This window comes from Saccopteryx leptura, chromosome 13 (genome assembly GCF_036850995.1).
Source record: "Saccopteryx leptura isolate mSacLep1 chromosome 13, mSacLep1_pri_phased_curated, whole genome shotgun sequence".
Lineage (NCBI taxonomy): Eukaryota > Metazoa > Chordata > Mammalia > Chiroptera > Emballonuridae > Saccopteryx > Saccopteryx leptura.
Window position 1 is genome coordinate 25,847,349 of NC_089515.1, and position 16,081 is coordinate 25,863,429.

Sequence of the window (16,081 nt, forward strand, 5' to 3'; positions counted from 1 at the left end):
TATTATTATTTTTCTTTCATAATTGAGATTTTACTGGCTGTTTTGAGGATAAGTACATAGACATTTCAATTTGTACACAATTCTTAACATACGTACCAAAAATGTAAAGTCATGTAGTTGTGGTTCTTTTCTAAACAGTTATTCCAGTGACTTTCCAGCTTAAAATTTGGGGCTAATTTTCCTTGATAGCCTATCAAGTACCAGTATCTTCAAACGCTGACACACTGTCACATCAGTCCCACTAATTCACAATTTAATATCATATGTACTACATGATCAAATTCTCAATCTTTCACAGCACATTAACAGTTACTAGGAACACTGGACTACCACACCAGAGATGTTACAGAGCGCACAAACTTCTGACAGGGAGAGCCAAGATCAAGGAGTGGTTTTCTTTAGGAAACAATTCTACCAAAACCATGGGAATAGAAGTAATTTCAAATGTTTAAGACATTAAATGCACAACTGACTCCAAATTGCCATTTAGTATGCTTTGTGTTATAGGATATAAAAACTACCCCCATCTATGGAATGTTAAGCTGACACCCAAAACATCAAACTATTTTCTGGTTGTGCCAAAAAATAAACAACCAGCAAGTGACTTCACCTCTTAAAAAAAAGCATTTATACTTAAAAAAAATGAGATGAGGTGGAATCCCCTCCTTCTTAAAAATGTTTCTAGAGCTACTAAAAAACTTGCATCTACAAAATAGTTGATAAAAATATTCCTCTGGATAGTACAAGAGGGACACGGACCGCCAATAAGACGTGGTGTGTGACAGTAATCAGACGTGGCTTCTTTCTCTCCTGCTTCCTCTGCGGCTGGGCTCTCCTCGTGTTTAGTTTCTCCGTTTTCCGCAGGCAGACTTCTTTAGGTTTCTGGTTAGCCCTTCCTCTTGTTTTCCCTTTGCTCCCCTTTTCCCTTTTGTTTGCACTTTTTTGTCTGCTGATTGATCCTTTCCGGCCACCTTTTTGGGTTTTCCTTTCCATTTCTGCAGGAGCAGTTTAGCTGACAACCTTGCTGATCTCCTCTTGGGCTCCTCCTTCGCGGACCCCTTGGCGGGGCTGACCCTCCTTTAGGCATCGTGGTGGCGGGGCGTGCCTGCTGGGTGTCTTCGTGAACCTGGGCTGCCTGGCCACGGCAGCTTCTCCCGCCGCCCAAACTGCTTGGACTCGCAACGGGGGCGGTGGGAAAACCGGATTGCAATGAAGTTATTTTTAATAAAAATGTTATTTATGCCCTGGCCGGCCTGGCGTGCGGAAGTCCGGGATTCGATTCCCGGCCAGGGCACACAGGAGAAGCGCCCATCTGCTTCTCCACCCCTCTCCCTCTCCTTCCTCTCTGTCTCTCTCTTCCCCTCCCGCAGCCGAGGCTCCATTGGAGCAAAGATGGCCCGGGCGCTGGGGATGGCTCTTTGGCCTCTGCCCCAGGCGCTGGAGTGGCTCTGGTCGCAGCAGAGCGATGCCCCGGAGGGGCAGAGTGTCGCCCCCTGGTAGGCGTGCGGGGTGGATCCCGGTCGGGCGCGTGCGGGAGTCTGTCTGACTGTCTCTCCCTGTTTCCAGCTTCAGAAAAATACAAAAAAAGAAAAAAGTTATTTATGCCAATAGATTTATTATATTAATGATCTTTAAAAATACTCAGTTTTAATTTCCAATATGATAAATAGACCCCAATATATTTTAAGAGTGTAAAAGGGACTTAAGACCTAAAAATTTGAGCCTGACCAGGTGGTGGCACAGTGGATAGAATGTCAGACTCGGACATGGAGGACCCAAGTTCGAAACCCCGAGGTTGCTGGCTTGACTGAGAGCTCACCAGCTTGAGTGAGAACTCACCAGCTTGAGTGAGAGCTCATCAGGGTCGCTGGCTTGAGCGTGGGATCATAGACATGACCCCATGGTCACTGGCTTGAGCCAAAAGGTCATAAAGCCCTAGCTTATAAAGCCCAAGGTTGCTGGCTTGAGCCCAAGGTCGCTGGCTTGAGCAAGGAGTCACTGGCTCTGCTGTAGCCCCTTGGTCAAGGCACATATGAGAAAGCAATCAATGAACAACTAAGGTGCTGCGACAAAATTGATGCTTCTCATCTCCTTCCTGTCTGTGTGTCCCTATCTGTCCCTTTCTCTAACTCTCTGTCTCTGTCAAAAAAAAAAAAAAAAAAGACCAAAAAGTTTGAAAACTGCCATTTTAGATCACCACTGGCAGCACATTAACATTGTAAGTGATGCAAAAGATTTTCTAGACTCACAGGCCTAACTGGAGTTTCCAGTGAGAAGAGCCAGCAACAGCCCTCTCACCTCAACAAGAACCAAAGACAACAGCATAAAAATCTGACCCAATCAGGCTAGGCCCTACCATGTTAATTCCCTACGATGTTAATTATAGCAAAGAGTAAATGCATTTGTGGAAATGATTTAAAGGATGGTATCTTGGGGGCACTCTTTTCCAACCTGCTTGAATTATAATTGAATTATACTAATATGCACACATTTATTTATTTTTTATTTTTTTGGTGTAACTTGAACATATTTAAAGTCTACAATTCAGTAAGTTTTGACATAGGTATACACCTGTGGAAACACCACTACAATCAACATTACAGACATTTTCATTACCCCCCCCAAATTCCTTTGTGCCCTTTGAACATCACCCCTCCCCATCCCCTGGCAACTACTGATTTGCCTTCTATCATATAGACTGGCTCGCATTTTCTATCCTTTCACATACATGGATTCATAAGCAAGGACTCTGTTCTTGCCTGGCCTTTTCACCCCGTGGAGTGATTTTCAGGCTCATCCATGTTACTGTGTGGGGATGAGATTTAAACTCGGGTTCTGCCACTTCTTAACTGCGTGACAGGGAAATTACTTAACCTGCCTGTTCTTCTGAAAGGAAACAATTAAAATTTTCTATCTTGCATAGTTGTGAAGATAAAATGAGTCAATATAAGTAAATAAAACACATCAGTTCCTGGTACTTACCGGGTGCTTGATAAACAGTAGTTATTTTTGACTGTATGTTTGGGGTAGGAATTAAGGAGGGTAACTAGTACAGCGTGGGATGGAGGAGAGTCTTGTTTAGACTAATTTGATTCATAGCTCAGGTTTAACTATTTGTGAAACGTTTCTCACTTGCATACCCCAAACCTGCCAACCTAACCAGAAAACTTTTTTTTTTTTTTTTTTTTTTTTTTTTTTTTTTTTTTTTTTAGTGAGGACTGGGGACATGGAAACTTGTAGCTTAGAAAGCGCTGCCAATTTAGAGTTACCCTGTTGGAAAAAACCAAAATCTCACTAGACTGCTTTGAAAATGGAAAAGGTGTATTCCTTCTTCATTCTCGTTGACTCCAAGTCCAACTGGCCAGGTTTCCTCAAACTTGGAATGAAACCCCTTGCCTGGGGATGGGGTAGACTTCAGAAGGTTCTTGGCCAGAGGAGATTGCTTGAGGTTTCCTGTGTGACTTGTTGCAGCTGAGCCTGGGTTGGGACAGAAGTGGTCAAGCTGAGGAGTGTCGCAGAGAATCTAAACAGGATCCCCTGCTTCTTGGCTTTTCTAAGTGCCAAGGGCCAAGGGGACCTGTTAGAGTTATGTTGTCTTTGCTGCTGGCAACTGAAGCTTCTTGTCTCCTCACGCTGCTAGGAGGTGACTGCTTTTTCCTAAGCCTGAAGACACAGTCTGAGAGGAAAAAAACAACAACAAAGAGGACATGAGAGAAGAAGAGAGGAGGGAGGGTGAGAGAGGGCTGAATTGATCGCAGTCTGTTCAGGTCTAGCTGGAAAACACAATGAAGTGAAAAGCCTTCTTGGTTGGTGTGCTTTTCTTCATTTTTTTCCCAGGGTTTGAAGTGGGGAGGGTGGGATGAGAAAGAAGAGAGGGAGAGGTGGAGGATTGGCAAGGCCTGAACAGAAGCAGCAAGAAGCCTTCAGGGTTGGGGAGGGGGAAGTAACCTGGAGATTCTGGGATTCTGGGACCCTCCTGAGTCACTCCCTTACTGGCCAATTCCTTTCTTCCACAAGAGACTGTGACTCAGAGTGATGTTGCCAATGGTGTATTCTGAATGAAGAAAAAGCCAGTAGCTAAAGTTTGCCCATCCCTGCTGTAGAAAAAAACACCACATAGTTTTTCTTCCAGTTGGGAGTGGTATGGGCATTGATGTTGGTTTTATTATTTCCCAGTATGGAGTATTTTCAAACTTTTACTTACTTTGTGCTAAACAGTAGCATAAGTGCTTTGCAGGCATTATCTCAATTAATCCTTGCAACAAACTCATGAGGTGTGGGTTCTGTTATTATCCCCATTTTACAGATAAAGAAACAGAGGCTTAGTTAAGTAAAGAACTTAAGGTCATGCAAGTAGTAAGAGGTCAAACTAGACTTCATCCAGGTCTGTCTGAATTCTTAGCCTGCATTCTTAACATGTATATTTAGATGTAGTCTCTTAAATAGCTTGCAGTTTACTCTTACTCAGAGTGAAGGAGGGCTGGAGCTGGGGAACTGGAGGTAGATAGTCATATAGAAAAGCAACTATAATACAGTGTGTTATGGGGCTCCCTAGCAAGTTGAAATCAACACTTCTGGAGGCCAAAAAAAAAAAGAGAGAATTACTTATTCCACAGGCCTGGGATGATGGGGTTAAGAAAGTCTTTTTACGTCTGACCTGTGGTGGCGCAGTGGATAAAGCGTCGACCTGGAAATGCTGAGGTCGCCGGTTTGAAACCCTGGGCTTGCCTGGTCAAGGCACATATGGGAGTTGATGCTTCCTGCTCCTCCCCCCCTTCTCTCTCTGTCTCTCTCTCCTCTCTCTCTCTCCCTCTCTCTGTCCTTTCTAAAATGAATAAATAAATAAATAAAATTAAAAAAAAAAAAAGAAAGTCTTTTTACTTAGGAAAAGAAATGTGAATTTTTAAAAGGTTAAAGCTCAAGCTGCAGAACTTATTGCCTGGCATCAAACCCAGCTCTGCCACTTACTAGCACTGTGACCTTGGTCAATTTACCCTCTCTGCAGAGGCGGATTAAGGTCAGTTGAGGCCTGGGATCAAAAGAAAATATTGGGCCCTTTAAAAAGAAGAGAGAGACAGGGAAAAGAAAGTTACATGTTAACCATATTTTTAAATAAGTAAAAAATATTATGTACTATTAATGTTAAAACCAAACTTGGTGTCTTTAGAAAATAGTGTCAAGTTGGAGTTTCGCGGGGCCCTTCAGAAGTCGAGGCCCAGGGTGCGCACCTGGTGCACCTGGTGTTAAATCTGCCTTGGCCTCTCTGAGATTCAAGTTCCTCATCTATAACATGAGGACACATTCATCTAACAAATGTTTACTGAGAGCGATTTTGTGTCAGACACTATTCTAGGCAACAGAGACATATGGGTGAACAAGACAGACAAGGACCCGGTACTCACAGTGCTAACATCCCACTGGAGATAATGGTAATATTTACCTCACAGGGCTGATGTGTCTGGAACATCCTTGCTCTTTACCCTGATCCTTTCTCACCTCAGCTGAAGCTTGGCCAGGTCGATTTCCACAGGACCACGGACCTATCCTTTACAGCAGTGGTCCCCAACTCCCTGGCTGCAGACTGGTACTGGTCTGTGGGCCATTTTGTACCGGTCCACAGAGAAAGAATAAATAACTTACATTATTTCCATTTTATTTATATTTAAGTCTGAACGATGTTTTATTTTTAAAAAATGACCAGATTCCCTCTGTTACATCCATCTAAGACTCACTCTTGACGCTTGTCTCAGTCACATGATACAGTTATCTGTCCCACCCTAAAGACCGGTCTGTGAAAATATTTTCTGACATTAAACCAGTCCGTGGCCCAAAAAAGGTTGGGGACCACTGTTTTACAGCCCTTTGTATCATTGTAAGTTGTTTCATTCTTTGACCAATGTCTGTAAAGTCCCGAGGGCAGGCACAATGTCTGATTTCTTGTTTTATTTTATTTTTAATTCACCAGTAACTAGTTCATATTAGGCTCCCATTAAATACTTCTTGAAGGAAGAAATGAGATCGTGCATGTAAAGGACTTGGTGTGATCTGACACAGTCAGCGCTCAATGAAATGCTATTGTCTAGTATTACTTGACATTTTTGCTTCTTGATTTGAAAACTGAACTAAGCCCCATCTACACCAACCTGCCTTTGACAGCTAGTACTGCATAATGAACTCAGCTGGTTGCTACTTAACAGACACACCCCTCTTTTCCTTGTTGGCAGGCCGTGGATGTTGTGTGGTTGCTTACCTTTCCCTCTAGACCGGTAAATGGCACAACTGTGGTTCGGATCTAAGCAGTAGGCTCCACAGCCTGAGATCTTAACTTTTAAAGAAGTCACGATTTGGTAAATATAAATTATATATTGGATAGAGAATTAGTACCAAAAAAAAAAAAAAAAATAGAAAAACTGCCTGACCAGGTGGTGGCGCAGTAGATAGAACATCGAATGGGGATGCGGAGGACCCAGGTTTGAAAGCCCGAGGTTGCCAGCTTGAATGCGGGATCACCAGCTTGAGCACGGGGCCTCTGGCTTGAGCATGGGGTTACTGAATTGAGCGTAGGATCATAGACATGACCCCATGGTCACTGGCTTGAAGCCCAAGGTCACTGGCTTGAGCCCAAGGTCGCTGGCTTGAGCAAGGGGTCACTCACTCTGCTGTAGCCCCCCTATCAAGGCACATACAAGAAATCAATCAATGAACAACTAAGGTGCCACAATGAAGAATCAATGCTTCTCATCTCTCTCCCTTCCTGTCTGTCTGTCCCTATCTGTCCCTCTCTCTGTCTCTCTTTCTGTCTCGGTCACACACACACATACAAAATAGAAAAACTTCTACAACTCAACAATAACAAAAAGCAAATCACCACAAAAAGAAAATAACCCAGTTGAAAACTGGGCAAAGGACTTGAATAGACATTTCTCCAAAGAAGATATACAGGCCCTGGCCAGTTGGCTAAGTGGTAGAGCGTCAGCCTGGCGTGTGGGAGTCCCGGGTTCGATTCCCGGCCAGGGCACACAGGAGAAGCGCCCATCTGCTTCTCCACCCCTCCCCCTCTCCTTCCTTTCTGTCTCTCTCTTCCCCTCCCGCAGCCAAGGCTCCATTGGAGTAGCGTTTGCCAGGGCGCTGAGGATGGCTCTGTGGCCTCTGCCTCAGGCGCTAGAATGGTTCTGATTGTGGCAGAGCGACGCCCCAAGATGGGCAGAGCATCACCCCCTGGTGGGCGTGCCGGGTGGATCCCGGTCGGGCGTATGCGGGAGTCTGTCTGACTGCCTCCCCGTTTCCAACTTCAGAGAAATACAAAAAAAAAAAAAAAAAAGAAGAAGATATACAAATGACCAATATGATGCTCACAAAAGATATTCAACATCACTAATAATTAAGAAAAAGCCAATCAAAACCACAATAAGATACTACCTCATAGCCATTAGGCTGCCTATTATATTTTAAAAAATGACCAAAAACCAAAATAAGAAAATAACAAGTGTTGGTGTGATGTGGAGAAATTAGAACCCTGTGCAACATTGCTGGTAATGTAAATGGTGTAGCGCTATGGAAACAGTATGGCAGTCCCTCAAAAAATAAAAGATATATTTACCAGTTGATCTAGCAATTTCACTTCTGGGTATGTGCCCCAAAGAATTAAAATCAGGGTCTCAAAGAGGTATTTGTACACCCATGTTCATAGCAGCAGTATTTGCAAGAGCCAAAATGTGGAACAACCCAAGTGTCCACTGATGGATGAATGCATAAAAATAATGTGGTGTGTAATATTAGAATATTATTTAGCCTTGAAAAGGAAGGAAATTCTGACACATTCTACAACATGGATGAATCTTGAGGACATTAAGCCAAGTGAAAGAAGCCAGACACAGGACAGGTACTGCATAATCGCACTTATTTGAGGTATCTAAAGTAGTCAACCACTTGGCGACAGAATAGACTGGGAGAAAGAAGAATGGGGAGTTACTGATTTATGGGTACAGAGTTACAGCTTTGCAAGATGAAAAGGGTCCTGTAGATGCATGGTGGTGATGCTGCTACAATAGTGTGAGTGCTCTTAATGCTATTGAACTATACATTTGAAAATGGTTATGATGGTAAATTTTATATCATGTGTATTCTACAACAAAAATTTTTTAAGGGAGAGAGAGAGAGAGTGAGACAGGAAGGGAGAATGATAAGAAGCCTCAATTTGTAGTTGTGGCACTTTAGTTGTTCACTGACTACTTCTCATACATGCCCTGACGGTGGGGACTCAAGCTGAGCCAGTGACCCCTTGTTCAAGCCAGCGATTTTGGATGCAAGCCAGTGACCTTAGGCTCAAGTCAGCAAACTTTGGGCTCAAGCCATCAACCATGGGATCATGTTGATGACTCCGTGCTCAGACTCGTGAGCTTCTGCTCAAGCTGGATGAACCCACGTGCAAGCCAGTGACCTCAGGGTTTTGAACCTAGGACTTTAATTTTCCAGGTCTATGCTCTATCTAACTGCACCACCACTGGTCAGGCTGTGTTCTCAACAATTTTAAAAAGTTAATGATCAATAAAAGTTTTCAGTTAAGAAAGAGTCAAATATTGGTATGGGAATTATATATATTTTATGACAGAGACACAGAGAGAGTCAGAGAGAGGGACAGAGAGGAAGGGAGAGAGGTGAGAAGCAACAATTCTTCATTGCAGCTCCTTAGTTGTTCATTGATTGATTTCTCATATGTGCCTTCACACTATAGCAGAGTGAGTGACCCCTTACTCAAGCCAGTGACCTTGGGCTTCAAGCCAGCGAAGCGACCTTTGGTCTCAAGTCAGCGAGATGGGGTCATATCTATGATCCCACACTCAAGCCAGCAACCCCACACTCAAGTTGGATGAGCCCGCACTGAAGCCAGGGACTCGGGGTTTCAAACCTGGATCTTCTGCGTCTCAGTTCGCTGCTCTATCCACTGCGCCACCGCCTGGTCAGGCTGGTATGGGAATTATATTTCAATATAGCTGATGTATATATGTGTATATACATATACAGAGCGGGACAAAAGTAGATTTACAGTTGTGAGTACATGAAACAGTTTATTCTTGTATTATTATTAATTATTGTATTATTTTTCATGAGAACAACTGTAAACCTACTTTTGTCCCACCCTGATAGGTATAAAGTCACATATTAAAAATAAAAGTGATGGCCCTGGCCGGTTGGCTCAGCGGTAGAGCGTCGGCCTGGCGTGCGGGGGACCCGGGTTCGATTCCCGGCCAGGGCACACAGGAGAAGCGCCCATTTGCTTCTCCACCCCACCCCCCTTCCTCTCTGTCTCTCTCTTCCCCTCCTGCAGCCAAGGCTCCATTGGAGCAAAGATGGCCCGGGCGCTGGGGATGGCTCTTTGGCCTCTGCCCCAGGCGCTAGGGTGGCTCTAGTCGCGGCAGAGCGACGCCCTGGAGGGGCAGAGCATCACCTCCTGGTGGCAGAGCTTCGCCCCTGGTGGGCGTGCCAGGTGGACCCCAGTCGGGCGCATGCGGGAGTCTGTCTGACTGTCTCTCCCTGTTTCCAGCTTCAGAAAAATACAAATAAAATAAAATAAAATAAAATAAAAGTGAATGGAGTTTCCTGACTTCATCATCTCGGGTCTGTAGGCCCACCAATCATGGCAGTCCCAATGTTCTTACTGCTGACTTGTGAAAAGATGGGTATATGATGTGATTCTGGCCAACGGGACATGAGAGTAAGTCTGGTGGGAGACTTCTGAGAAGTTTCCTCACTGATAAAAAGAGACTCACAGAAAGACAGGGCCCATCTTCTTCTGCTAGGTCTTATCTCATCCCCGTGAGATGCCTAGATCTGCAGCAGTAATCTTGCAAAAATGAAGGGTGCTAATGGAGACAATGCTGATATACTGAGGATATCAGAATTGAAAAATATTTCATCCAACGTGAAGACACGATGACATCATTGCATTCTAAATTAAACAACCCTGGGGGCCTCCTTCCTCCAGACTTCTTATTGTTGAGATTATAAATATTTTTTACTGTTCAAGCTATTTTGAGTTGTGTTTTCTACACCTTGTGACCAAAGACTTCCTAACAGATACAGAATATAAAATCAGGGCTGGGATCCTCTGGTGTCCTGAATGCTTTTTCTCTCTTCAGCCTTCCCAAGTCAGAATAAACCACATTTCCTCTCCTGGGGAAGCACTGCTGCTTGGACAGCAAACAGTCCCCGGTGAGGCCGGGAGTTTGTGGCAGCTAGATTGGCACCAATCAGATGTCCCTTCAAGGAAAAACTTGCTACGTTGGCCCCCTTTCGTGTCGAGCCCCTGTTCTTCCCTGGCAGCCCTCGTGACTGACTGAGCATCCCAGGATCCCAGGGCCATTTCTGCCAGCGTGGGACTTCTTCAACCAGCAGTCTTTCTGCCAGAGCCTTTTGCTGCCCAATTCTACTTCTTCCATCTTTTGTCTTTCCCCTACACAGACACCCCAAACTGCACACCTTTCTCTGTCACAGCGCTTGCCTCCCAGAGGACTCAGCTTATGCAGAGCGGAAGACCAATAATGACTCCTTTGAGGAATCTGTCCAGCCTGGTTTGAAAACAGAAGACCTGCATTCTCCTTTTTGTTGTTCTACATTGTCCCCAATATGCTATTCCTAATATCCTGAGTAACAGATGAGCAGACACTCAGTTATGTAGCAATTGTTCAGGGCCTGTTCTTGCTAGTATTGTGCTGGAGGTCTTGCATTCCTTATCTCCTTTAGCTCTCAGCTAAGTGAGATGCATATGATTATCCTTATTCAACTGATGCGGAAACCAAGCCTTGAAATATTAGCTGATGTATCCAAGGTCACATCAGAAAGCAGCTAATTTCATTTTATCCATATCTGGATCTCACCCCCTTAGAGAGCCCTGCCTTCCTGTCTAAAACAACTCTCCTACCTCCATGACTTTCTATGCCTCTGCCCACTTTACCACTCTCCGAAATGAGTCTTACGTGTTTGAGGTCTGTCTCTGTCTCTGAAGGGGAAGCTTTCCAGGGCATCAGTTGTGTCTTGTTTATTGCTGTATCTCTGGGACCTAGAAGAGTATCTGGCACTGAGGGTGCTCAACTGCTCACTGAACGGGTGCATAAAGGAAACTGAGCACAGCTTTAAGGCACGCTCATACTCATGGTCTTCGGTAATCACACACCACCTCTGAATAACACTCTACATTTATGAAGTGTTTCCACTGTCTGCACATTTGACTGACAACGTTACTCCTTTTTAGCATCTTCTCGCACTTCCTTGTCCTTCTGCCTCCTTCTATGTCATTCCCTTAGGGATGCAGCCCTGATCTCACACTCTTTTCATATCTCGCAAATTCCTTGTAGCCCTGATCACAATGGTAGTTAAATAATTATGTAATTATTTTATAAATGGCTCCCCCCTCCAGCTGAGGTTCCATGAGAACAGGGCTTTGTGATACCCGTAGATGTTATATGCCACTGGGTCTGACACATTGTAGTGCTCAGTGTATATATGTGCATATGACTATGTATGTATATATATGTATGTGCATAGAGTGAATTATTTCTACTTAATAGGTGCGGAAGTCGAAACTATGGTCTAAGCTGCTGGCTGGAAAACTTTTGTTTGTTACCCACAATAAGAAATGTATTGTTCATCATAACTCCAGGAAACATACATCCACACCCACATGTGACAGTGCTTATACTGATTGTGGACTAAGCACTGATATTTTAAATTTTATTCAACTTAACTTCATTAAATAATGCTTAGTTCTCGCCTGACCAAGCGGTGGCGCAGTGAATAGAACGTCAACTGGGATGCAGAGGACCCAGGTTTAAGACCCCGAGGCCGCCAGCTTGAGCGCAGGCTCACTGGTTTGAGCAAAGCTCACCAGCTTGGACTCAAGGTTGCTGCCTTGAGCAAGGGGTTACTCGGTCTGCTATAGCCCCACAGTCAAGGCACATATGAGAAAGCAATCAATAAACAACTAAGGTGTCGCAATGAAAAACTGATGATTGATGCTTCTCATCTCTCTCTGTCCCTATCTATCCCTCTTTCTGACTCTCTCGCTGTCTCTGTGTAAAAAAAAAGAAAAGAAAAATGCTTAGTTCCAATCCAATTTGTTGATTTCTTGACCAACTAATATCTGAATGACGCTGGCCTACATGACTGACTCAAGGCCACCTAACTAGTATGGTAGTGGAACCAGGAAAATAACCCGATAGTCTCCCATCTACTGCATTCCAGTGGCTTTCCTGCCCTATGGCAAAACTATCACAAAATCTTATGTCAGTTTTGATAAGCAAAGAACAAGTTTGGCCTGACCTGTGGTGGCGCAGTGGATAAAGCATTGACCTGGAATGCTGAGGTTGCCAGTTCAAAACCCTGGGCTTGCACGGTCAAGGCACATATGGGAGTTGAAGCTTCCTGCTCCTCCCCCCCTTCTCTCTCTCTCTCTCTCTCTCAATCTCTCTCCTCTAAAATGAATAAATAAAAATAATTTTAAAAAAAAGTTCTAAAGAACAAGTTTGTTCTACCTTTCAGCCACAATGAAGGCAATGCTAATCTCACTATCTGCAGGCATTTCAATTTGGTTTGTCCAGATACCTTGGCTCTCTGCAATGCAGCTGTCCAAGATGTTCTTCCTAGAAACTCTAAAGAGAAAGATTTAGCTCTAATGGGTGGCACACCCCGACTTGCTGGAATTCTCATCCGAATTACACCAAACATGAACATATGGAGAAAGGCACAAGCATATTAAATGATTTACTGGGGTCAAAGATCAAGTCGATGGCAGGCCTAAAGTTAGCCTGCCACCCATCCTGAGTCTGCCAGGCTAAGACACAAGGAAGCCTCAGCGAGGCAGGGCCGTCAGCCTCCACCTGGTCAGTGGAGTCAATCTACAACGGCACCTTCTTTTCCTACCAGAAAGAGGTTTGCCTTGAACTCCTGGGAGACCTGCCTTCTTGGAATCTAGATTTCTCTGCTTCAGCATCTAGTTTAGCTGGTGTTGGATGCAGAAGCCTACAGAAAGCTGAAACTTGTTTATTTGTTCTTTTATTTCTGGATTTATAATTTGACTTAATATACTGTATGTGTTGATCTCAAAAAATGTTTGAGCTTGCCTGCTTCTCAGGCCATGTTGGCAGGCAGCTGTTAAAGCCATCAGTGATGTTTGCTTCCAGTTACAAAAGAAAACATTCTCTATTTGGGGCTATGTTGCTGTTGTTTTCTTTCTTGATTTAGGGGGGATGTGTTTCCCAGTAGAGATGTGGGGTTGCCCCCATCCCTGCCAGGGCTAAGAATGCCTGAGAGACCTTTTGGCACACCTGGTTCATCTCTCTAATATTCACACTCTTTCCTCTCCCTGTGGACATATTCTTAGGGGGTTTGGTTTGAAATTATTTGAGCAACTGGGCAGGTTTTTCTGCCTTCCCCAGGGATACCAGTTTATGGTTCAACATCTCTTTCAAACTCTGATGTGTTTTTAGCTTAAAAAAAAAAAAAGAGTCAGGTTGTGTCCCATTATCAGGTGCGCTGATGAAATAACTGCTGATGGGACCAAGAAAACATGGGTAATTCTAACCTCTGCCCAGCATGTTTGAAGGAATGCATAAACCCTGACCTTGCTTTGGTTCTTTGGAGAGACCATCTGGGGAAAACTTCATTTCTCAAAATATATATGAAATTGAGAGTTCCTCTGGCTGGGAAGTAGGAAAAACCAGATGGCAAATGTGGGGTTCCCATATGCAAATATTTGTTTCAGAGAAAATGATTTAAACATGATACATTCACTCTTGAAGGACTGACCTATACCCGGACGAAGAGCACGGAGGGAGATGGAGGTGAAGAATAGCGGAGAACAGAGAAGCTGGACGATGACTGGGAAACAGAACGTGAAGCAGTGCGACTTGCTGGGGGTTGGAAGTGCCTTTGGAAGTGTCAGACCAAAGTTCTGTAATCTGCTGGAAGCAAGAGAGGCAGGAAGGTTTGAAAATGAGGAGTGGAAGCCTGCAAGGAAAATGTGGCTGCCTAAATGAAAGTGACTTGGAGAAAAAGAAAAAGACTTGATAAATAGTTCCTCAGAGGCATCCAGGCCGGGTTAGAATTACTCAAAGGACAGCTGTGACTCAAAATTGAAGATGAGATCTGGGTCACTACAAGGTCTCGATAACCCCAGGATTTCTGACTAATGGGTGTAGTCAAGTTGAAGTTGCTAATCACTAAGCTAATGGGCTAATCACCTGAATGAAACACATGACACTAAGAAACAAGACTTTTAAATGATATCTTTAAAAAATTTTTAGATTCCAATGGTTCATTCCCGGTATATGGGAAAGCAATTGACTTTTGTATACTGACCTTTTAACATGGAATCGCTATTTAGATTCCTTTCATGTCTTTCACCAGTTCTCTACATATAGGTCCTGTACATGTTTTATTAGATTTATACCTAAGTATTCGGGGTTTTTTGATGCTATTATAAGTATTTGTGTGTGTGTGTGAGCTATGGTAAATAGTATTGTTTTTTTCAAATCCCAACTGTTCATTGCTGATGTTTAGGAAAGCATAAAGCACTAGACTTTTGTCTTCTTAACTGCCATTCTGAGCTTGTACCGAGAGGAAAAGCTGGGGCGGGATGGGTCAGTAATCACAGCTGTCCCCTCCCTATCTTTCCCTCCTGCCCCACTCTGTCAATATTTATTTCATTAGACTGAGTTGATGTTATGCTAAAGAGCAACTGGGGGGAGGGGTGTACTGTTGAGAAATAAGGGGAAATGTCTAAGTCTCAAGGTTAAGATCTTTGAGGAGACAGGTTTGAACTCTTAGTTCTTGAGACAGAAGGATAGGTGTGGGAAAATTGGCGGTACTGGTAAATGAGAAGGGGGCAGAGGGCTTCACTAACTGATGTGGGTTTAGATGGAGGCATATGGTACTTACCTGGGATTACATGCAACTTTCTGCCAAAATAGCATGTGAATTGAGATCAGACTCCCATTTTTTGGCCCAGAGTAATTAGAGTATGATTCATTGCTGTGTTAATGTTTATGCCAATATTTACTTCAGAAAACAAAAAGAGCCTGACCAGGTGGTGGCGCAGTGGATAGAGCGTCACACTGGGATGCAGAGGACCCAGGTTCGAGACCTTGAGGTCGCCAGCTTGAGTGCGAGCTCATCTGGTTTGAACAGAGCTCACCAGCTTGGACCCAAGGTCGCTGGTTCGAGCAAGGGGTTACTCAGTCTGCTGAAGACCCACGGTCAAGGCACATGTGAGAAAGCAATCAATGAACAACTAAGGTGTTGCAACGAAAACCTGATGATTGATGCTTCTCATCTCTCTCCGTTCCTGTCTGTCTGCCCTATCTATCCCTCTATCTGACTCTCTCTCTGTCTCTGTAAAAACAAAACAAAAAACAAAAAGAAAATACGAACAATCTCTGTGTGATGTGAAGGTTGTTGCTGACATGAGGCCTGCTGGTTGTGAGAAAGAGCAGCACTCAGTGGGAACTGGATTGGGAAAAAAATGAGAAGATTCTAGACCCCACCTTTTTATCCCTTGTGCCCACAAGGTACTTGGGAAGTTGGTTTTTTTTTAAGTTTTAATCATTCATTTATTAAACAAGTCTTATGAGAACCTACTAGGTACCAAGCACTAGGGATACACTGGGAAGCAAAACCAAACCAGGTCAGGAAAGGGAGACAGCAGGAGCATGCAGAGCCAGCCCAGGTAAAATAGGGAAGAGGACAAAGGAGTTCTTGTTCTCCGGCCCATCTACCCCGCTTCCTGGTACTATCTACCACAAGAGCTCCTCAAGTTTGTCTTCGCCTTCTGTCTCGGGGAGTATTTCTTAATAAATGTATATTGAACTAATCTGGAAGCAACTCAGCCAAGTTGACTCTAGTGTCCCCGTATCCACAGGGGCAGGACAGAAATGAGTTCAAACAGCTGTTATCAACAGATTTTAGGGTAACAGCAAAGTCCAGATTTATGTGGCTTCCGGGGAGTTTTACTGGGACAACAGAGAGACGGACCCTCTGGACAGAAAGGCTGTTGCTTCCGCAGTGACTAAGTAGCTGGGAGACGTGG

The 16,081-nt window shown here is 44.1% G+C and overlaps 1 long non-coding RNA gene and 1 pseudogene across 2 annotated transcripts in view; both read right to left on the minus strand.

Annotated features, from left to right (window-relative positions):
* Positions 1 to 562: 562 nt before the first annotated feature.
* LOC136384429 (non-histone chromosomal protein HMG-14-like) lies at positions 563 to 2,359 on the minus strand (annotated as a pseudogene).
* Positions 2,360 to 2,799: 440 nt separating this feature from the next.
* LOC136385080 (uncharacterized) overlaps positions 2,800 to 16,081 on the minus strand; it is a 34,256-nt gene continuing 20,974 nt past the window's right edge. For both annotated transcript variants that reach the window (XR_010747697.1, XR_010747698.1), the window contains exon 4: positions 2,800 to 3,676. This is a non-coding gene — a long non-coding RNA (uncharacterized lncRNA). The remainder of the gene's footprint in view (positions 3,677 to 16,081) is intronic.